This window comes from Petromyzon marinus, chromosome 12 (assembly GCF_048934315.1).
Source record: "Petromyzon marinus isolate PM22_M1 ecotype Great Lakes invasive population chromosome 12, UKy_Petmar_22M1.pri1.0, whole genome shotgun sequence".
Classification (NCBI taxonomy): Eukaryota; Metazoa; Chordata; class Hyperoartia; order Petromyzontiformes; family Petromyzontidae; genus Petromyzon; species Petromyzon marinus.
In genome coordinates this window covers 10968070-10993319 of record NC_133678.1, presented here as the reverse complement: position 1 = coordinate 10993319, position 25250 = coordinate 10968070, and the positions used below count along the sequence as shown (strand labels likewise).

The 25250-nt window shown below is 39.6% G+C and overlaps 1 protein-coding gene across 6 annotated transcripts in view; it reads right to left on the bottom strand.

The window, feature by feature from the left end:
- Positions 1-24705, bottom strand: part of LOC116941772 (nuclear receptor coactivator 2-like) — a 92598-nt gene extending 67893 nt beyond the window's left edge. For 2 of the 6 annotated variants that reach the window (XM_076066603.1, XM_076066608.1), the window contains exons 1-2: positions 24426-24704; positions 9535-9705 (exon numbers count right to left, since the gene is read on the bottom strand). The gene's annotated coding sequence lies outside the window, so the exon portion shown is untranslated. Of the gene's footprint in view, positions 1-9534; positions 9706-24425 lie in introns of all 6 variants that reach the window. The other 4 variants (XM_076066609.1, XM_076066606.1, XM_076066604.1 and 1 more) reach the window with 3 other exon arrangements.
- Positions 24706-25250: the final 545 nt, after the last annotated feature.

Sequence of the window (25250 nt, the reverse complement as noted above, 5' to 3'; positions counted from 1 at the left end):
GTCCCCGGCCTCTTCGGAACGCCTTATTCTAAGTACTCCGAGGTCAGGGCTCTATTCCCGGGGCGATCGGGCTTTTGCCAGTGCAGCTCCCAGACTATGGAAAGCTTTGCCTTTGGTAATAAGGCAATCAGTCGTGAGAGCTCTTCAAGTCTGTCTTGAAAGCTCACCTCTTTAAATTGGCCTTTACCCGCACTAGTTCTGGCCGTTTGCCCTGGTTCTGCTTATTTCCTGATTTCCATACATAGCAAAATGGGCTCTACGGATGAAATGTCAATTATTATTAAATAGCAGAGTACAGTAGAATGTTGTGGGAGGGGGGGAGGCACGTGTGCTCTCAACCAAGTTGGCAAACAATAAATCCATCACAGGATATAAAGTTTGCCGTCAGGAGATGTACTCGGTTCTGCCGGGTGTATGCTGCACTCAAAATTGCCCTCTTGTCATTGCATTCAGACAATGTACTTGTTTCCCCTTCAATTCATGTCAAAACATAGCTCTCTGCAGTAAACCTTCACATGTGCAGACTGCAAATGGAATGTCCACAGAGCCACTGCCATATTGTGAACATTATTTACATTGACCATTGTTCCATTAAGTAGCCACTTTGCAAATGAACAAGATGTCATATTCAGAAACGGTTGCGTCATATCTAACCATCCCTAAATATGCGCCATTAGGCTTACTTAACTATCTCACTAAACTAAGGCTGCTTAACTGAATCCTAACAACGTGCTCTATTCATTATTGCTCTATTCATGTGCATTAAACATGTGTGATGATATATAAGGGTTAATCCAGTGTTGCATTTAGCCAAGCAGAGATCTACACAATTGACCTGACAGCCAAGCAATGTTGGTTAATTAGAAACAAAATCAATGTTGATATTAAAGCAACCAATAAGTGGATCAAGTCAAATAATTATGCTGACATGCATGTTTGAATGCATTCATTTTGCTTGTGCATATAAAAAATGTTAATCGAATGTAAGCTGCTCGTGGGTGGGCTTCCTGGGGCAAACGGTTCTAATTATGTATCTCATGGGTGGACACAGTGTGCCTTAAAGTTATTTATTGAAAATTTAAAGGCCAATTGCTTTGCAGCTCTTGGAGCTAACAGCTGTATTCAGGCAGTCTAAAGAACAGTTAAGTGTAAATGTTACGTACAGGAGGAAATAAATGCATTGGACCCAATTCAGGGGCAACATTTACATAGCACGATGACCTAAATTCATAGCCCTAGCACTAAAAGCCCATCAAACTGACAGTCAGGGAATGGAAAATTCGTAGTAACGAATTTTCCATTCCATGACAGCACTAACAAAGTCAGTGGTCAGGCACACGTACAGTGGCTGCAACCCCCCAGCATTCAAAACAACAGCTTTCACTCCCTACAATCAACGTAACAAGTGAGTTACATAACGTACAGAAACTATTCACCGTAGTGACTGAATGCCGAGGCTGTCAAATCACAAAAAATGCAATCGGCTGGAGGTAAGTCTAACGAATAGTTCTCCATTGCAAGACGTCCTATTATTCCTCCTTACCTTTTAATAAAACTACGTATTATTAATGATAGTTGAACAATTTATTAGTATCTTATGTTAAAACAGTTTGCTATCTGACAAATGGTGTGCAAATAAAGCACTTTAATTATATGAATAAAACGTATTTTAAACATGTGCTTCACCCTGGTACTTTACACCGAACCTGTTTATACAAATTGCAGAGACATGAACAAATTAAATGTAATTATAGACATTTTGTACATTTTGACTTAAAACTTTCGTGACTGCAGGAATTCATATTCTACGGTTCTTTCGGTAAAGTCACGTAGATAGAACCATCACCCTGCCATACATAGCAGGGGTAACCAAAAAGATTTCCAAAATAATGAACACAAGATCCAGGTCCGATTTAACACAGTACATAAAATTCGTGATCTGATCCCATCTGTGAAAGGCAAGATTCCTGACATGCAATATCCCGGCATCTACAAACTAAGCTGTATCTGCGGCAGCAGTTACATTGGGGAAACTAAGTGACATGTCTCGGACCGTGTCCGGGAACATAAGGCAGATTTGAAACATGATAGGACAAATACTTCTGCAATGGCTGATCATTATTTTAATGTGGCTGGCTCACACGAAATTGATTTCTCTAAGATGATGGTACTTTGCAAGCCAACTGGCTATCAACAAAGATTCGTTCATCAAGCCATCCATATATACAGACACAGAGACAATTTCAACCGAGAGGAAGGTAAAAGACTCAGCAATCATTGGAAAGATGTCATCAACCACTTTGGGTCATGACTTGATTTGTATTTTCTTGTCAACCTTCACCGTCAGCAGTGTGGGTGTGTGGAGCGAGGTGCAATGCTTTGATTGGGTGTAGACCTACTGCTGGTGTCGGAGCCCTCTCCTACATTAACATTAGCTGCCCCGCCCATCTCTAAACCTTTATAAACAGCTTGCCCTCAGAGGCTAATATCCCTGGTTCCTGATGATGACCGATTTTGCTGCGATCGAAACGTCGTGATATTTTTATTCACTTTCTTTTCATTATTTTATTGTTAAATATATTTTTTTAATCTCGTGGCTTTACCAAAAGAACCATAGAATGACATTGTGTACAGTCCTGGTTTATGTTATCTCACCAACACTATGCTGCACATCATATGATCAGAATATGTATTAATACTGGAGGAATCCCATGAGCTATGAAGCTCTTTATCACAGACGTCCAGTGGGGGCAGGTAAGAACATTACCACAACAAACAATACAAAAACATGATAGGAGTGCAAAGTACAAGGTAAACAAATAACCCAAACACATACAAATATAACTAAACCACCCCCATCCTACGAGACAAAACCCACCGAGGCATGAACTTATTTTTCAAAAGCAAACTGGCCACAAATGCTCAACAAAGTGGTTTATCATTTAGAAATTTCTAGCAGCAAAATAATCTAAGTAGCATAAACGCATGTTTCCAAATTATTAAATGGGAGACCGTTTACAAATGTTCTGCCTATCACTGGAAAACATGCAAAAAACAACTTTGGATGGAATACCAACACATACTTTGGATAGAATGTACTTTAAAGGATAAAGTATTAACAACGTTCATATTATTGCTGTTAATTACACCCCACCCCCCTCAACAGGCCATTGTACAAAGTTACAGCCTCAAACGCGAGTCAGACAAACAATACTCATTTTTAAAAGTTTTTAAAAAACAACGGTTTTATTAACAACTTCGTTTAACTCACGGTCGAGGAGTACGTCAATGGCACCTGAGACACGCGGCGCCTGCTTTTTGTGTAAGCCGATTCCACAATTTAGGGTCCACGGCGTTTTTGACCTACACAAATATATATAAGACGTCCATACAAAATGTAAATTGCTATAAAGTAGCGAATTAATTGATTAATTGATGCCGATTTTGATACAGGAATGCATTGTCACGGGATCTGAGTACGTCTGCAAAATGTGGAATTGCGACAACGGGAAGTGGACGAAATTTTTATTACAAGATTTTACCACGACAAACAGAGGAATCAAGTAAAACCGTTGAAAAACAGAGCACCGTGAGAGTGGCAGTAAACTACTGGCTATTAAAATGCTATAGTTTGTAATTTGAATTATTCGGAATGCCCTGGTAGCAAGATATCAGAGTTGAGGATTCAAGTTTACTCAGCATTCAAGGCTAATAACTGTGTTGCAGAAATAGAATTAAATAAACTTGAAGTCTTCTAAAATGTGTTGGTTTAAAAATCACCTGGACAGTATTTTTCAGAATGCCAATGTGTGTTGTCAGGACACCAAAAACCTAGCCTATACTTTGTAAAGAGTACTTATATAGATGAGGACATTTATGATTGATGGTGATATATAATTACTGCTGATAAATTCCATTACGTCCCTTGCCCAAAATAATTAAGCAAGTCTTGTAATTCAATATCATTCCTAATTGGATCATGAGATACAGTATAGTCTATGGGGAATTTCCAGTGTGTTCTCCGGAAATCTCTTAATTTTCCACCAGAATATCAAGTAATTGCATGATGCAAGTGTAGTGACATAGAATGGGTCATTCGGACACATAGCGCTGGTTGCTGGCAGTGAGGGGATCTGAGGGTGCAGCAGCCCAGTCTGCTAGCAGGGCACGTGATAGGCCGGAGAAAGGGATGTAGGGCAAAGGTGACAGAGGGCACACGTGAGGTGAAGCCCAGAACCTTCTGGTAGGTTCCGGAAGGGGGCGTGGCCGAGGGCGGAGCCAGGCCATGCTGGGGGGATAAAAGGGACGCCCCGACTCTGGGTCTGGGCTGTCGTCTGGAATGGAACTCGTTGTGCTACGTCCTCGTCTTCACCTCTTCGGTGTTGTTGGTCAGGCAGTGTTCCGGCTGTCCTGGCCAAGTATATAGTTATCCCCAAACGAGAGTGCCTCCTACTACTAGTGTCTCCGAAGTGATTCACTACACATGAATCACCATTGGAACAAAGAGATCGACCAACTTAGGATTCATCAATAGAACCCCCATTTATATAATTGTCAAATCTTGCATTCCCATTCAAATAAAAACATATTTTCTGAGATGATCTTAAGGCTAATACTCATTTAAATTAATGTAGATGCAGGGATTCTATTTAAATCAATTGGGATTTTTTTTGACACCCTAGGAATCGTCTATTAAATCCCTATTCATTAAAATGGAATTTCGTCAATATTAAATATAATCACTGATTCTCATGGTTAATCTAAGTATCGTATTAACAAATGCCAATCCTGTTAGAATCCCATTAAAGTGAATGTATAATTTAACATGGGATGTAACCATAAGTCAATTGTGATTTCTGCAGGAATTGTTCACAGTTGAATTGTGGGATTCGAAAATAATTGCTAGATGAATTATCTCGCAATAGTGAATATGGTAAAGAGTAATGATAATAATAATGGTTCTGGTTTCATGAAGGGAAATTTGTAGCCCTAGATACTGATGTTTGGTCACACTCATTACATAAAGTGCTTGCCACAAATAAACCACAGTACCTTGCTGATCTCACCAAGGCGCAAAAACCATCACGCAAACTACGGTCATCCTCGCAGCAGCTTTTGGCTAACCATTGAACAGACTGCATCGTGCACTTTCAGATGCGCTTCTGTAGCCATCTGGAACACTCTTCCTTCCGATATTAGGAAGCCACTGGAGCTGTGCACTTTAAAATCTAAATTGGAAACTAATTTATTTACAACTCCTTATTGTGTTTAGTTTGTTGTCCTTCCCTCGCATCTCTGATTAGCAAGGTTGGCTACATATGGTAAGAAATTAGTTCTACATACATGCAAGCAATGCTTAATGTTCACAGTATCATCATTTTCAGTCTTTCCCCGTGAAGAGTATGTGTACACTATCACCACATTCTCATGAGTGGTGCAATGCAGGCTAATTAGGTTCACGCACTGGACAAGTGGGTTCAGTGGGTCCAGACTGGATTCCCACGGCAGCCTTATTGGGCTAAGCCAGCACTAACAAAGTCGTGTGACTGGCTTTTAGTGGGCTTCGTAGTGTCTGTTCCTTCGGGAACTATACACTTTCACCCATGCTTTCATCAAGACTTAATTGTGACCTCACAGGGTCAACTTGGAAGTGAGAAGCATAGTCAATGGCATATCCGACTTCAGTCAATTTCATTGTGGAATTTTATGAAGTAAAACATTGTAGAAAAAAACCATACAAAATATGTTTAGCTTGGGATAGCATAACCTAACCCAAGTGAACTCTAAACCTAGTATTATTTTTAAGGTAGGAGCCAAGTCGATGGAGCAGCGCGGCTCTTAAAACGTTGGGAGAAGAAGATGCGGCTAGCTGGGCCACTCCAGTGGTCATGGATGTATATAGCACGAGGATTATATTTGGAGGAATGTGTGATAAATAATGTGGGTGGGAATAGGGTCTAATATATCCTTGAATACTATCACATGTCAAGGCTTCAAGAGATGGCCACATATGGCAACTTTAATCAATAACCAATAACAGCACTAAATCGCTAAACACATTCCTGCGGAGGGAGCTGGTAAGAACGTTGGGTTGCTCGGTCAATGGCCAGGGTCAACGGCGGCACCACGTGGTGTATTCCGCAAATATGCCCGACTGTGAGGGTGGGCACAAGCCGGCGTGAGTAGGTGAAACGTTGAGTTTTACAAGGGCACCACGGGGTGACCAGCCCCACCCCCCACCCAGCCCCTCCCCTCCCCACCCAGCCCCTCCCCACCCTCCCCTCTCCACCCAGCCCCACCCCTCCCATTTTTGGATGCACGACGGACGGACACAATAATCCCCTGTAGGCTGGTGTAACCAGGAGGTTTCTACCAGTATTAAACTACTTTAAAGGTAACAGACGTGAAATCGGAATAGCGCTGGCTCACCACGGGGCTTATGGCGTGCTAGCTGGGTACTTTTTTGAAACATAAACCCCACGGATCGCGAGCAAAACCCCTCGCAAGTGTCGGCCACACACGGACAAAAAAAATTCCTTTTATAGGTTAGAGAAAAATACATAGTTTTGGTGATGCGTCTAACACCTGACACTCTGTGCGTAACGCTGGGTATGCTACGTGGATTTTCACGCAATTTTTTTTAGTTTTTCATGAAATGCTTAGTCAAATTGTTACTAATTATTAGTTTTTTACAAGAATAATCAATTATCTCCAAAAATATACCAGCACCGCTTTTGATAAAAGTCAAGTGCGCCCCTGTTTTTGTATTTTGTGTGACAACAGTTGTTTTTGGACAGCGAATATGAATTTGAATCAAGAAGCAGAATCACTTTTAATTTGAATTCAGCAGAGATTCACTTTGATCTCTTTAGCTCACAGGGTGAACATTTGTGAACATTTGTGAAAATTAGTGAACATTGACCTCTCCCCTTCCTATAAATAATAGTAACTTTTTTCTAATTCATATGAATTCAAAAACCAATAAGTTATTGTTATCGAGTGCAAATTCATTTTGGCAAAAGCGACCTTCTCACATTTTTTGCAAAAATTTGTGAAAATTAGTGAACAACCTGTCATTTCAGTTTATAGATAGTTTATTGTTTTTGTATTCACATCAATACAGAATCCAGTAAGTCGATATTTTCCTACAACAATTGCATATTTGCAACAAACATAACTCGAGAAACAACTGTTTCAATTTTTTTATTCACTCTCACAGTTGAGGAAATATTTAAGTTTGGAAACAATTTTTTTTTATTGAAACATTTCGTTTACTTTCTTCCTGATAGAAAGGTAAATCAAACAGTTATTCTAACGCAATGATAAAGGTGATTTACAGATACAATTCGATTAAATAAATTCAATACAATCTTTATTTTTTTTGTCTTTTTCAATAAATGAAATTTTATGAACCCGTCATATGACGGGCAATTACACTAGTATTGTAATATTTTCCACATGGACCAGTCTCAGAGGGCAGCCTGTCCAATTAAAGCCCTTTTCAAATTGTGCATTGCACGAATTAAGCTATGGATTAGAGCCCAATGAACCCGAACAGAACATGTTCATTTCATGTTGCGATTTGTGTTTGTCTTAGTACAACTTTGGGATGAGTCTCTACAGTATGTAAGTTGAAGATTTAATATACTTTCTAAGTTGATGATGTTGAATGCCAGTGTCAATGCAAAGTAGTTAAAAGGGTTAATTGAATCAGAGGAATACAATAAAGTGTTCATCATTGAAACATGCTCAAATAATCGTATTCATATACAGTGAAACCTTGGATTGCGAGTAACTTGGTCTGCGAGTGTTTTGCAAAATGAGCAAAATTTTTCAATAAATAATAATTTGATAAACGAGCGATGTCTTGCAATACGAGCAGTACGTACAGTATACGCTTTGTCTGCCGAGCGTCACGTGATCACAACTGAGCCAATGGTTCTTCTCTCTCTCTCGCTGTGGGATTGTGGGTAATCATCTCCCATGCTCGGTCTCAGTCGGCGTGCCTCACTCGTATAGTCAACATCCGTGCGAGTGTATACTGCTTACTACAGTACTATAGTGTTGAACACGTGTATACTGTTTACTACAGTATAGTGTTGTGACCACGTGTGTGTGCGTAAAGCATTTTTTTGACTGTTCTTTAGTAACTGTACTGCAAGTGAAAGTCGTCCTACACAATAACCCTCCTTCTCCTCTCTCTCGTCTCCCTCACACCAGCCACAATTAAATGTAATTAATAAATTTGATTACTTTATATTAAATTTAAATAATAAAAATATAAAAAGGTATTTTGTATTAATAATTTTTATATGAATACAGTAGTTTTAGGTTGTGGAACGAATCATTATTATTTCTTATGGGGAAATTCGCTTTGATATACGCGTGCTTTGGATTACGAGCACGTTTCCGGAACGAATAATGCTCGCAATCCAAGGTTTCACTGTATTTATGACGGTGTTGAGAACATCCCCATAAAGCAGCTGGGTTGATAGAAAATGTACGGAAAAAAATAAATCGGTCATAGGTGCAGTCGGAAGCAGATGTTGTTGCCTTCATTATGGTGGATAATTGGGAGTTGTAAAACGGATGCTTATTTTGGTCAGTGGATGGAAAATTAGCCACATGCAATTCACCAATGTAAAGATAAAATTTCAAAGAAAGCCTAAAGGCAATTACATATCAAAAGACAACAAACAATTATGTGCAAATAGAAACAAATAATTGTTATAAAATGTTCAAGTGATATCCACTTTTCATGAATTACATCACGTGGTCACAACATTCCTGTGTGAGCATTAACTTTCTTCATTGTAAACAGACGAATGCCAAAACAAAAAATGCTTCAACAATCTTTGGCACCAATCAAATATATCCACACAAATTATCTGATGATGCTTTGGCAGTGGTGCACAAGCAAAATAAACAAAAACAAAACATCAATATAGTTGAGAATGCTCTTTTTCGATCTACCCATTGTTATTTTAGCAGGCAATATACAATTAGATAATACAATGTTAATGTTACAGCACGTGTGTAATGTTAAACAGCACGTGATTCCCTATGCAAACACTCTGCATTCAGTTGGGCTGCAATACTGAAGGGCAGTCAGTGAATGAACACAATGAAGCTCATTCACTATATGAAGCTGACAATGCAACTATACAAAAATAAAGCATTCTTCACACTTAAGCCCCCAACGTAAATGAAATTTGGTGGGATAAATTAATCATCCAAAAATACCAGACATTTGGACAGTTCAGCACATGTTGAGGGAACCTTTATTTTATTTACAAAAAGTCAATCTCTGGATAACCCAAGCTAACATGCATTTGGAGACATACAGGGCCAATGACACAAAGGATTAATTGCATATTAAGCGATCTTCTGCTGGCACTTTTATGCCATAAATAAATAAAAACTGCATCCCAATGCTTGTTGGCGTGACCTGTGGCAGAGAGCAAAAGGCCCCCACGCGAACGCAAAATAATTATCTAAAGACCCCGACTCATTAGCGCCACACCTCCCGCTCACCTCTACTTCGTAGAACCTGCTGGTCGCATGGGGCTGACGTGCCAGCAGGTGAGTTGGGAGAAGAGGCCCCTAACAACTCTCAGAAGCCAGAGGGCTGCGCGCCTGTCGCTCGGATGGCCCCAGCAGCAGACGGCCCTGCAGCAGTCATTAGATTCCTCGCAAGAGCCAAACCTGGCAGGAGGGAAGACCAAACAACAAGCGGGGCCTGTTACACAACCGTAGAGGCTCTTAATTAGCCGGACTTCATTGCCGTTTAGTTCGTGGCAGGGTTGCGTGCTTGCGTCGCGTGACACATGCACCTTAAGTAATGAAGCCTTCGTAAGCTGCTGTTTATCAGATATGTAGTGGAAATAGGGCCACGGGGCTGCAAGCAAATTCACACGAGGCGCTGCGCATCAGTCGCAGGTTGACGTGACGCACCTATTTAACGACAAATTAAAATTGTCCTGTTGCGGCAATATACACTCAATTTCTAATTACCTAACATAAGAACACATACCCAGAAGATATTAATAAAACTATTTATATTTTAAAAAACAAGTAAAGTTCAACAACGCATGGACAGCTATGATGGATGGTGTTCGTTTACATGATATACGAGTTCATTAATCCATTCGTTCCATTCATTAATTTGTTTATTTAATATATTTGGCCAAGACGTACGACTGGATGACGTGCCTTGCTTTAAACACGGTCACTGCCTGCAAGGTCATCTACAACTCTCAACTAGTGTTGCATGGAGACACTTAAATAGTATGGATAGATAATATTGGCTTCATAGTAGTTTCTGATTGAAATCTATGTTGTTGGCATGAGATTCAACAAAAAACATGACGTAAGAACAAAGGTTTGGGCCAATAACATAAAACATGAAAAAATCATTAAACTAGTTAACGCCTGAAAAAATGCATGATATGTATGCACATTACAATATAAATTATTCAGCAGATGAAACAAAAAGGCCAAATAATGCGTACATAAAAGCTGGAATAACACTGTGAAATTAGCACATTCATTATGTACTAGTCTGTAGACTATGCCCTTTGCAAATGGCTTTTGAAAATCGAGCGCTACACAATGTCAAGTTGAGATGTTGAGTGTGATGAATGCATTTAATTAATCAATTTCACGAGGACTTTAGAGAAATCTACCCAGCAGCCTATTGCAATTTAGCCTCCCTGAAAAGCCTGCATGCATATCACCCATTGTGATGTTGTCTAGAATGTTCACCAGGCATGAAGGGGAGTAACCCAGGGATGACATGGATAATTAGCCACCATTAGCATTCTTTTTGAGTAATTATATAATGCTTCAGGGAGTGCTTGGCTACTGAATGAATATTTGCTATATCACGATGGCAAGCAACTATTTTCCCCAACTTTGTAATTGTATGTCATGCATTAGAAGCCAAAACCATCACCTCCACACCTTTCTACAAGTGTGAAAAAATACTGCATTAATTTAAATCAATAAATAACAGCCATACGTGGACAAAAAACATGAGTGAATTTTGTTATCATTTCACACCTACGGTAAGTCCTCGCTTAACGTGTTTTCATACGACACATTTTCACTATAACACGGTTCCTCAATTAGGAAACACTTCACACAACGACGTTTCTGTGTGATTGACTTACTTTAAGCTGCGCAGCCGAGTGATCACACAGTACGCAAAACGATACAGTACACGGTGTACCCTAATCTGTTCTTTATCCTGCCATGGGATGGCTGCAGGCTGATTTGATAGTGCAAATGCGATTCAATAGAGTAATTCTTTGTTTTTCGCAGTTTTGCGCCAAAACGCAGTACTTTCAGGAACGTATCAACCGCATTAAATGAGGTATGACTGTAAATGCGTATATGATCACAAACAATGCTGTTTAAAATTGCTTGTACTGAAATATATTTTTTAGGTTAAATCAGTACCATACAATAAGTTAAAGCTAAATAAAGGATTATAAAACATCTAGTTGAAACATCGAGTCAAAATTGACAAAAAGGTATATGTACATTCCTACAAGCATTCAAAATAATATACTTGGGTAGTGACTGTGAATGTCACTGTGTGGTGCCGGGCTTATGAAACCACGTCGGATAATGTCTTGTCATTATGTGTAGCATGCTTACTGGGCGTAGTACCAGCCCTAGCGGGACTTGGGTGAGCGCTGGTCAGCACGGAGGCACCACGTACAGTGTGCGGTGCGGGCTCCCGGTGAGGGAGCGAGGGAGTGTCAGCCAGCCAGGGTTACGTTGGGACATGATACGCTGGTTGACCTGCCGACACGTGACCGAGGTGTTGGTCCTACCGTGTTTCAGGTCTGCTTTGTGTTCACAAATGCGGTCCTAGACATGTCGTGGCAGATCACTGTTATAATTCAGTAGGTTCACATGACATTGACATCTCCAAGACAGAGGTTCTTTGCAAGCCATCCGGCTACCATGAGAGATTCGTTCATGAGGCTATCCACATATACAAACACACACAATTTCAACCGAGAGGATGGATTCTGGCTTAGCAATCATTGGAAGGATTTGATAAACCATTTCGGGTCTTAATTGATTGATCACGCTTAAGGTGGCTTTCAGACCGCATCCATTTTTCGTCTCCCCCCTCCTCTTTTCCGAACATAGATGGACTCGTCCATTTGAACAAACTGTCAAATCGCTATCCGTGATGCTAACGTTAATAAAACCGCCACTTTTTTCAAATTTTCTTGTTGTGGTTTTCACACCTGATGATGATTGCTTGTGTTGCAGTCGAAACGTCGTGAAAATTTTATTGTTTTATGTTTTTATTATTTTATTGTTTCCCTTCTACGTGACTTTACCGAAAGAACCCAGAATATGAATTCCTGCAGTCACGAAAGCTTTAACTCAAAATAGCAAAACATGTTCAAAAAAATATTTAGTTTGAGCAGGTTTTATGGCCACAGGAATAACATCAATTAAAAAAATAAAACCTACTTTAAAAAAGTAACTAAGTAAAAAATTATCATTTTTTATGTAACAGTATCATATTTATCAATGTGTACAGTTAAGTTTTCATCTACTTTATGGAAAATGTAAGACATTGAAAAGTGTTCTACCTGAAAAATCATATTAACCATTTATACCGACATTTTATTTGCCAAATTGACTGTACATGGTCAAATAAATCTTGACTTAAAGCTTTTGTGACTGCAGGAATTCATATTCTTGGGTCTTTCGGTAAAGTCTTTACCAAAAGACCCAAGAATATGGTCAAATAAATAACAGCTTCCGAAAGCAATGATGAGACACCAATTGTGTTATTTTATTTTAGGAGGCAAAGCACAGTACATTATTCAATACAACTTTCTGATTTCGACTAAAATCACAAGAAGTTAAACATTACCTTACAATATAAATTAATAATCATGATTTGACTTGGCAAGTACCATTCCAGAGATTAAACAGAAGCAATTTTAATAGTTTCTTAAACAATACATTTATTCATGTGATTCTTGTACAATGAGTAAGCTTTCAATAAATTTAACATTGTAGACATTAATGGCCATTACTTATTCTTAAGAACGCCATTTAAGGATAGGCCCCTTGCGAACATCTCACTGCCTCTACTTTTCCTTCACATTTCAGACAGCCTACATTAATATTAGATTCACAATTAATATTTTATTGCGAATATGCATGTTTTGTAGAAGAAACATGTTCGAGTTGTTATATTATGTGCTTAGTTCACCAAAAAGTCTTGAGAGGTTTTTTTTTGCATGAATCTAAAACTACAATGCTTTTTTCTTGGTATATCCACGAGAGATACTTATGAGATAACGTGTGGTTTTTAATAGCTTTATACAACAGTTTAATCGGTTCAAATTGCTTGTGGCATTTATTTATACGTTCCCCATATAAAGTGTATGCAATATGGACATCACAACAGTCTACCTTTTGTTGTGTAAATCATTTAAATTATAAAGGTGAGGAACATCACATGATTCCAATTGTCAGCAAATAAAATATAAAGAAAAAATGTTTAATTTGGCAAACCATCATCATGACAAACATGCAACTTTAGTTTAAAATATAGATGATGGAATGCATTAAAAAGGCAATAGAAATGTCCACAAATGCATTGCTCTAAAACAGAGTTTATGCATTGCTGCCTGTGGTAAGGAAGGTGGCTTCAATTAATCCTGTGAGCACTCACCCATACACTTAACATAATTGGGTACCATCTGTTTTCATGTTAAGCAATCGGTGCTGATGCGTGGAAGTTGTGGGCCGGAACTGTGGGCTGGTTATGCGAGTCAGGTGAGAGCCTTCATTCTTTGCAAACAGGGAGAGGAGATTGGAATGTTTTTGGTATATTTTATGTCTATACATGGGTTAAAGAAGAAGAAAAAGTTAAAGAGGTAAGAACCTTTAATGTCAATGGGAGTACTACATTGCATGTAGTTCTCCAGAAGGGCTCTGCTTGGGTTTAATCTATCAGTACGATCAGATAGGTGCCATCTGTCCAGCAAGGAAAGCCCACATCCTTGCCTGTCTGCCCCTGGAATTGTTTAAAAGGGACAGCCATGTCAAACACAATGGAGGCTACACGCTCCTCATGGATTCAATGCAAATCTGCTGACTATAAACAATACACATTATGCAATGAATAATCAAAGCACATTGTTTATATTTTTAGTACACTGGATGAAGGCATGCGTAATCGGAAGTGTCACTATTATACACTACAAGTCAACTTTGCGTTGACCTTTCCTGCACGAATCTTCCAACCAGTCTAAGTACATTATGTGTGTGTATATACATACATACAGTTGACGAAATACTCAAATGGTATTGTACAGTACTTCATATATAGCTTCTAACAGCCTTCGTAATAACATGAGCACTAAAATCAAGACACGATTCCATACCCAGGTATAATCAGAAGACAACAAAAAAAAACGCAGGCAGTAAGGCCATGCGTTTTTGACTGAACAATTCTGCTCGACCTCGGGACTGCTGCTGTATAAAGATCCCCACTGAAGCCCAACATAACAACCTAAGGTAGAACTAATAAAACAAATGTTGAGTGCAGCCTGCTCTCAGCTTCTGCTCTCTATACACGACAATAAAAGACTGAAGGACATATGGACAGGAGCCGAGATAACGTGCTTCCAGTCACAGAGCAGCCCACGCGGTTCAAAGTTGTGTGAGTTGATAATGGCAGCAGTACAAGTGATCCCAGGCAGTGGCGGTGTAGGGGTGTTCTTTCTTGAACATTTTTTTTGTCAATTACAAGTAAAAAATGTGTATGGATTAATAATTATCAAAGCATTTCCGAATTTCCTGTGATCAAACACTATTGCGATATAGGAAGTATTGTACACTGAGAGTTAGTATGTATATTTAGAACAAATTTACCAATAACAATAAACAGTTTGGGGTCAAATCAGCCCATCATCTGGCTGGGTTGCAGAGGTCAATGTAGGCTGGTTTATGGGGATATTAGCAACAGCCAAACATATATTGAATCACAAAAACGGTCAAAGACATGTACTGCCAAGTTCCTTTCAACAGGAACAGGATGTACTGCATAGTAGCCTCAATTAGGTTCGTTTCAAAGGGTTAATGGAGTGCGTACTATTTATGGTTTGTCCCACAGTTCGTTCAAACAGACAAAAGAAGAAGCACTCCACTGCAACCAGTGCATACACAGTTCAAGGGAGTTCAAAAAATAGGACAATACGGTATTTTGTCAAGTACCAAGCAATTTTTTTTGTTTGGGAGTAATTAATTAAACAATAACTGCCAACTAAACTGATTGGTCCGTGTAGATTATTTAAACTGCAGTGTTTATGAAATTATCGTGTTGAGTAAAGAAAGAGAAAGAACTGCCACATTGTCTTTGAGCATGCTTCATGGGAATTGTTTAAAATTAGAGTAAGATGTCACTGTTAATTGTTTGGGACAGTTTGCCTATTGTTGCCCAGGATACCAACACAACACACAAGAATCGCCACACTAAATTCATAAAAACAAAGCAGCTTTGTGTTCATTGATGTCGAACAACACCGTGGTAACTGGATATGTTGTTGTATTATTATATGCTTGCAAAATACATGCAAACTCCTGGCTATGCCACTCTTGAAACTTGCTTAAACAATGTTTGGAATTTACAGTAAAAAATACAATTTCTTAATGTGCTTCATTTGAACTTATTTTGCATTGAGCATTACAAATTAAACCAAAAAATTCTGACAGTACCTTAGTCTGGCTGTTTGTTTCATTGCCGTATCAATTACTTTGCAGGTGCCCGAGTCCATCTGATACAAACACCTTAACAGTGGAACCTTAGTTCCAAAGGTGCCTTTTTCTGGCTCTGAGGGTCATGCAAACAGAACTCTTAAAATCCTAAAGATACCAAATATGACTTTCTGAGCAACAGAATAAACCCAGGAAATTATGTTTACCAGTCCAATATTGTGTGGTACTGTTAATTTGGTATATACCCAGCTACTGGGAATGCCCAGTTTTAAAAAAAATTCAACTCATCATGGACAAATAAATAAACTGTTCACACATGTATCTCTACTACTGACATATACTTAATTCCCACTCACCGGTTATTCAAAATCTATACTACTGACATATACTTAATTCCCACTCACCTGTTATTCAAAATCCACCACTCAACACAAGCTACAATGACAGGAGTTGAAGCATCCACTGAAGAGCCAGTCCTATTGTCATCACAAACATGTCCAGACTGCAACTGTCGCCATGATTCATACAGTTGTCAGTATACTGCAGTTTCACTCGTCGAAACATATATTTTTTTATCTTTACACTGTAAGGACAAATAACATCAATCAACAGTTCACTGTTCATCCAATGTGCAGTTGTGCAAGGGCACCGCCAAAATGTATATGTGATACATCTGCCATCAGGTGGAAAACTCTGGAAAAAAATATTGCACAAGAGTGCCAAGGTTATGCCCCATGAACGATGCAATTTTTAGCTAAATCAAACCGAAATTGGTAATCAGGATGTCACACGGGTTGACAGAAAATTAAATATGTGGATACTGAGAATTTGCCTCAACTTTCCTATGACATCCACACATTTCTATAAAAAAGGCATGCGAGGAAGTCAATAATTAGACAAAAAGCCAGCAAAAACCCTATCTTAAAGCCAATTGAATTTAATATCATAAAAGAAAATAGCTTCACAATGTTGCACTGTTATTATTCGGTTTCATAAAAAAGCCGTATTGTAACTTACATAATTTTTAATTGAACATAAACATCTCAGTTGATGCCGCAGACATTTTTTCTATTCGTAAATAACTTGATGGCATTATGCTGTGGTGCAATGGTTACACCAATGGACTTGCAATTCAGAGCTAGACCGGTCGATTCGATCTTCCTGTGCAGAAGCTAAAACAACGGAGCAAGTTTTTTTAAATCCCCCCGAAACCTCTATCCACCCAGAAATATAAATGGGTACATCAGTCGGTTGGTCAGCAGGTCATATGTCGTTGGGTCAAGTATGGGTGTACCGACCTCTTCCAAGATGTCTGGCCAGCATCGAAGAGAAGACCAGAGCCACTAAATAAATCTCTAGAGCTCCCTCCAGTGGAGACATCCATCCATCAAGTGGTGTGAGCAAGTAATTGCAGGACTTCGGTTACCTTTACATAATTAACTCAACAATGTTCAACTACTCCACTGTATTTTCATTACATAGTGTGTTGATCAAGAGTGCTAGCGCTTTGATCAACTGTTTTGGCTGTAGAGCGGTGAAGTATGCACACGAATAATATGAGTCAACCAAAACCTATGCAACTCTACCGATTTGAACCCTCGGATTCTGAAAATGTGACAAGCCAATAACCAAAACAGACCAGATGGCAATGTTCATTCACATTAAAATTATTGGATATAATTCTGTAATGCACGATATTGAACAACAAAAGCACAACCATAATAGAAGTACGCCACCGTTTAAATCATGTATTATTTGATGATTCGCTTCCACGCATCACTAAGCAGGTAGCTATCCGAACGGTTAAAGTTATTTTGATTTCTTTCAATTAGTGCTGTGTGGAAGCGAATCATCAAATAATACATTATTGAAATGCATGCCTACAAACGGCAGTGTACTTCAATAAGGGATTACCGTTGGTAGAGCTATTTTAATAAACACAACAGACAGGAAGGACAAATTCAAAGGGCTCGCATAATGCACATGCATAATGTACGTTGCCTCAGTAATCCCGCCCCCCCCCCATCCCCATCAATGTGCAAGAGCACAGAAGGGTGGTCACCACATCTACGCCTCTATATAAGGAACGAAACAGGAAGACTTCTCCACAAATCTGCCTGTCGCCTGATGAAGCTCGTGGTAATTACTGGCGAAACGTCGTACTCAGATTGTAAATGTTGTCGCTTGGCTCGCCAACACACCGGTGTGCTGTACTAGTGACGAATTGGCCACGTTCTGTTTACGTGACAACCCTTACTCGTTGGCTGTGTCGGGTGGTGGCGGGTTTTAACGACACATTTATATATTTATGCGATCTAACCCAAAAAACCTCTATTAGGGATATTGGTCGCGAAAGCCGACGTGTTAAACTGACAAAAGCACAGTATGTACATCAAATCTACGAACAAAATAAATTTAAAACAAAGTAGAAATAAAACACTGAAAGCAAAACTAGAGACATGTAAAAATTGTGTAACACACCCACATCAAAAAGTGGGCATTGCTCAGTAGGCCATGGTAATGAACACTATAAATTAGCTTCATATGACACTATACAGTATGAAACATAGCAAATGCAAAGTGGGGTATTGCCATGGAGAAAGCAGCTGTTATACAACCCAGGAAAGTTGTCATTAATCCATTTATGGACACCCATTTAGCGCCAGTGATGTACAAACCATTATTAACAATGACATGCTCACAATTAAAAGGGCATTTTGAATGAGTAACAGAAAAATAAAATCGTGCAATAATCAATTCTGAGGCAACATTAGTTTTAATAAGTGTATGCTGTCCCATACACACTAAAATGTGTTGCTAATTATTTGTCACATGATAAGACGGTAATGGTGCAATTGCAATGCGTGGTGTAATGTCCTTCTTTCTTGTGAACTGATAAAGTTTTGATCTGAGAACGGAATCTACAATATAATTTCTGCCGTGTTGAACATTGTAGAACACACTATACTAGAAGTCCTGTTATCCAGAAAGCATAGCACTATCAATATGTAATAAACATACTTCAATCAGAATTGCATTTGTGTTCGCAAAAATAAATGTATTTAAAAAAACATACGTTAAAGTTAATGTGGATTTCTAAGAATAGTAAAATGAATTAAGATGTTTTTGGGCACTAACAAAAATGCCACGTTAGAAAAACTGCATTTTAAACACACATCGGACGTATTTACTACGTAATGTTTAGCCCAAGGTAAATGTCACTTTACAGTGTCAGTGGCATAAGGCATGTCTCACCAGTGTCAACAACCAAACTCATTTTGGGACATCTCCATTTTGGCTTTTAATTGGCCCAATTTCTTATTTACATAAGAGGGTGAATTAGAGTGCATCGTATTTAATTACGAGGCTTATATGAGCCTAAACCTAACAATAGCCTAATTAAGGTTAAATATTTGAATAAACGAGTGCAGCATGTTGTATTTTCCAAGAAGTAACCTTAGAATGTGATTTTCTGCCACATGCTAAATACATTTGAACCCAAATTACATACATGAGAAAAAATCCGAGCGTGTATTTACCTTGTGCTCCAATACTCGAGAAAAATATATATTATTTATTGTTTAAGCACTGAATAGTATCAAAATATTAGAAAATAAAAACAGCGCGAGGTAAATAATGTTGTTGTCCACGTAATGCTTAGCCATATGTAAATAAATAACTGCAAGTACTCTAATACGATGATAGTGACTCTCCCACAATCTGCATAAACAGATGTATGCACTTTTGATTTATATTTTACATTTATATAAAATTCATTTTTTGACAAAAAGTGCACATAAGGTCAGCAATGGCTTATCACTGTTCTGACCCGTTAAATGTTATGTTTCCATGAGTCTTAAAGAGTACCCGGAACAGTGAAGAGCTCAGCCCATCATGTTGCCACAAATTACAGATCCTAGTTCCAGTGGTTCAACCTATCTACCCATTATGCAAACTCTGGTCATCGTCACAGCAGCAGCTTTTGGCTAACCATCAAACAAAGCTGGTCACTGTATTACGTGCTTTAAGATGCGCTTCTACGGCCGTCTAGAACGCTCTTCCTTCCGATATTAGGAAGCCACTGAAGCTATGGACTTTTTAATTTAGATTGAAAACTAATTTCTTTACAAATGCTTTTTTTGGATTTAGGTTGTTGTCCTTTCTCACACCTCCAATTCGCATGGCTGGCTGCGCATGATGCGAAATAAGTTCAAAATACCCAAAAGCCATCGTCACTCTCACCCACTGTCCATACCCAATGTGGCCTAGTGTCTGGCCAAAACAGGCACTTTCATTGGGAATTTATATAGGTGAGGCTGAGTGGTGGGGAGTGGTGTTAATGAAACATCTATTTAGCTCGTGTATTACTGTGTACTTTGCAAATAGGATGCAGAGAAAGCTCATTGCAACATATCTGAGGGGACCCTGTACTTCTACAATGAAACATACTTTAACCTTAAATTTGAATCACAAAAAATACAAGAAAATTATACATAAATCTTTGTACGTTAACCTGTCACTGTGGTTGTCATCTATTCTAACTTGTCATCTGCTTTTCCTTAAATTATAGGTTTCCACTGCTTACTTCCCCATGCCATGTGGTTTGTGAGGGTTACATAACCATACTTCACACTTCTGGCCAGTGCAGGTTGAAGGTGTTCTACACGACATCTATGAAAAAGAGCTTCATAGCTCATCGGATTCCTCCAGTAAAAATGAAGAATCTGATTATGAATTTTTGTTGCACTACTCATAATATAGCGTAGCCCTAAAACAACCTGCTATTCATGGTGATCACCAGTACATTATGGAATACAAATAAAACAATATGTACAGTACAAGGCATCAATCTTGGAGCGTCATTTGCTCGGACAATAGCCGTCCTTGGATAATTAATAATTTTAATACACTTTACATTTTTTGAATGTGAAGAGAAAAAAATGTATATTTCTACCTTCTATCAATAATCTAAGGTGATTACGCTTGGGGAAAAAAAAAGTACGTGCATTTACCTTAACGTGAGATGACAATGTGTACAGTGAAGCAACCTTTCCTAACCCCTTTTGAAGAACACGTGGCGCAAACTGGCCCGATCCTCACGGAGCCGTACAATCCAGAACACATCACGCTACGGAGCGTGCACGCTGCCACCTCGGGAGCTGACGTCGTAGCACGCAAAGCGTTGTCATTGTTTACCGCATTCCGTGGCCTGCATGCATTCACCATGCAAAGTATAAACGCTGCCAGAGAACTTTGAAATTATTGCGTAAATTTTAAATGTAAATTAATTGCAGGCACGGTGCAATGCTTTTTTTTTACATTTTTAAAGTTATTTACAGAGAAAATCTGCGCAGGAGATTTTTCTTACCAAGTGTAATTGTGAGGACACTTTGATAATACGTGGGACATCATAATGCGCTTGCGCTCTATCATGTTTTGGTTTAGCGAATTATGGTCACGGGGGTCACAATAATAGCATGACCGTTTCTGGAGAAGACGTGGATAAATGGGTACCAGGGGTCTTGGCCTGGATCCACCAATTATACCATGGGCCTTCCTTATTGAGCCAAGGGAATGGCAGAACACGGGCATGAAACAAGCACAGAAAGGATAAACCAAACATATAACTTGTTGTGAAAACAAGACACCTCTAAACAAGCTCCTCACGACCAGTACGGGCCAGTGGTACTGTACAAACGCTGACAAGCACCACCACCAAGATATGTGCATAGGCACTGCATGTAAATGATACGCGAGTGATTCCATGTGAATGATTTCATGAACCGTACAAGTGATTGAACGTGACCTGAACGAAATGAAAATAGATTAAATGTGACATGCCTTTGCCGTATAAATGTATTGTGAATTTAAACATTTGACAAGCAGTTTTACATGTTAAAATCAATACCTATTCAGTGAAATTATTTTTTCCATCATGAATAAAAATAAATAAATGAAATTAGTCATACAATAAAAAATTCAAGATAGACATGTAAACAATGAATACTTGCTAATTAGAAAATGTGATTTTTTAATTCAAATGGTATAATTTGAATGAACTGTTAATATAAGTGGAAGTGATGTGACAAGTATGGTTTGTTATTCAAGTAAAAAACAAGCAAGCACATAGTCTTTCAGTACTGTACTAAAATAATCTGCACTTACTGTATTTACAATAGCCTACAATTTAACACGTAGGCTTTCGCGACCAATATCATCCATGATAGGGGTTTTTGGGTTAGATCACGTAAATATATAAATGTGTCGTTAAAACCCACCACCACGTGACACAGCCAACTAGTAAGGGTTGTCACGTTAACAGAACGTGGCCAATTCAACACTAATACAGCACACCAGTGTGTTGGAGAGCCACGCCACAACATTTACAATCTGAGTACTAGAATAAATAGCCTACAATACACAATAGAGTAATGTTACCAATAATAACATATGCTGTTTTAACACCACATTTTAAGTTACAGCATGAGAAAACAATTACGATCGAAAAACCAATAGAGAGCCCGTTACCGTATTCTGCAATGGAAATTAAGAAATAGCTATAATTTTAACTTTTCTCACAATTCTGCACTCGGGAAGCTAAACGTAATCTGCTTTTTATGTAATAGATAGAATGGCAAGGGCATGTATTGAGGTTTTTTTGTTATTATATTCTCTAGAGTTTACGTAATATTATGGCTAAATAATTACATTAATAGCAGCACAAATTGAAAACTGAGATCAATTTTAAATAAGCAGTGTCTGTCTTCTTAATTCATTACACCCACCTCTTCAGTGTCGCTATCCATTCTTTAGAACGTTCAATTCAATGTTACGTGGAAAATTCGTTTAGCCAGTTACCCAGTTAGTTTCGGTGACAAAGGCCCGCAGTCACTAACAACAGAGTTACTGTTGGGGTGGAGAGGAGCCGAGCCAGCAAGCCACTCGAGGCGTCGATTATTTTTTAATAGTACACGTTTCCCTCGCTTTATGCGGGGTCGGTTTGATTTCACTCATATGCGGTCATGTGATCGGACGTGGTAAACATTGTTTGTGTATTGTGTGCGCAACTCGCCAAGGTAGTAGTCTCGTGTGATTTCGCTTTGCGCCTTTTTTTGGAACGCATCTTCCGCATAAAACGAGTGAAGCCTATGCAGTATAATAATGGAAGGCATACTGAATGTTTACTGTGGTTAACATAGAGACATGCGTTAAATAGTGCATACTATTACTATCAAATTCAATACATTATTCTAGAGTACTGTATTTTTAACTATCTGTGGAATAGTTTATATTTATTGTATGTATAATACATAAGCAGTTATCCATGATTCACAGTATTAAGATTGGTAACATTACTAAATAACTGTAGAAGTATTTCTTTTTATATAAAACGTTTACCATGTCCAATAAATAATAAAAAAATAACTTACGTCGTCGAAATTATGAGTGACAAAATTGCGAAGACAATACATCCGTCTCCCCACGTAAAAATGAACAGGAATATATTGTTTTACACAAATCAACGGCCCCACGGACTTGTGCATCATTTCAGAGGCATTGACCCAATACACACGAAAGAGACAATATTAAGTTGCCCGCTCAACTATTTTGTTACTCATATGCTCCACAACGACGCCGATGAGTGTGTGGTAGTATTATATGTTTTGCGTCGGAATAGGACCCATGCCCTTGCCTATCATATTTGGCAGTTCACCAGCATTAATTCAAGCAAGCCTGACTTTTCTGTTGAGACGTTACGTTGCAAGCGGTTCAGTTTGCTTGTATTTAGTCAATGTTGCCGGAATTATGCAACTCCAGAAGGCCAATGGGGTCGTTGGGTTGTGTAAAACACTTACATTCTTCATGTGGAGAGAGAGAGAGACATTGTCTACTTTTCTATTCCATTATGTTTCATCGTACGACTACAGCATGCTGTGCTCCATAGCTAGTGTAGAGCATTACCACTGTTTATAAATGTAGTCATCCACCGCTGGATGAGGGGTCTCCCCAAGCCGTCCGTGTCGTAGTGATTATTTGGCCATACTTCACCACGCCGGTCAGTTGATTAAAGTAGGGACCCATTAACACGATCGCTTCGAAGTACAGTACAGAATAGCAATGCGTTCTGCTGGATTGCCCTCTGCTACCCAACCACGTAGCCTCGTAGCCTTTAAAACTTGCTTTGCACGGTGGACTCCCCATCGCAGCACTAACCAGGCTCAAACCGGCTTAGCTTTCGAGATCTGACATCGGGTGAAGTATGGCCAAATAACCACCACGACGCGTACAGTGCGGGCGGGGGGTCTTCATCCAACAGTGGACTGACACAGGGGATGCACATGTGTGTAATACGCACGGGACTGCACGAACAGTGGATGATCTGTGCTCTATTAGCACCATAACACAACACTGTACCATATCAACACCGCTTACAGTACGCGTACGAACACGTAGCACGCTGCTTATACGTGAACGGTACCAACGTTAAACACTGCAGCCTCTGCGTAATAGGCAGGGCGACAGCACAGTTAACTTGTCACTACACTCACGTTACGTTGCGTATTTTACTGCGCGTAAGAGAATAATAACAACAGCAGAAGCAGCAGCAGCAACAGAGGCCAAGCGGCGCCTGACCCCCAGCCCCCTCTGCATCTCCTCACCTCTCGCTCCTCACTGCTACTCGTCGCTCCTGCGGATGCTCGCAAGGCACGAGAGCGCCACCACCGACGCCGCTCTCTGCTCCGCGTGTTGTTTATATTTTGTATCTCTCTCTCTCTGCTCAAGCCTAGCTCGCTCGCTCGCACCTCACAGCCACTCCGAGCAGCCGCTGTGGTCGCGCAGCCTCAGCCGCCTCCTCCTGCCAGGAGCCGCCATCTCGCCTCTCCCGGCCGGGCCGACTCCCGGCGTGCATCGCGGCGCGTGTACGCAGTTACTTCCGGCAAAACTCTTATTTCCAACGTTGAGCACGTCCGGTGGCCATACTCGTAAGGGATGTAAAACAACAAAAAAAACATTAACCGTGTTGTAGCACGGGATTGAACGTTAAATTATATTGTACGCACGTCGTTTTTTAAATTATATTTCATCGATATTTTGGCACGTAAGAAAATTGTACTATTTATTCCAGTGAGTTCCGGCGGCCATCTTTCTAAGGGGTGACATGGACTCAATAGCTGCATTGCGTTTGTTGATCGTACACTTGCACGCCCCTTTTGATACGTTTTAACTGTTAAATCGACGATCTTGTGACATGCGGAGGAGGGGTGACTTTTCATGTATTTATTGACGTATGGTTCGGTCTCCAATAGAACTGTGGGTCTCCCCTACCAATGATGGCGCTCGTACAGACGCCGCATGGGGTGGCAACGGTGGGGCTGGTGGGGGGGGGGATTACGGACGCCGTACTCCGCGACGCGATTGGCTTGTTTCAAGCACGTGGTGCCGGGCCCGATTCGGCCCCTACCATTGGTTCACTGTGAGCCCGA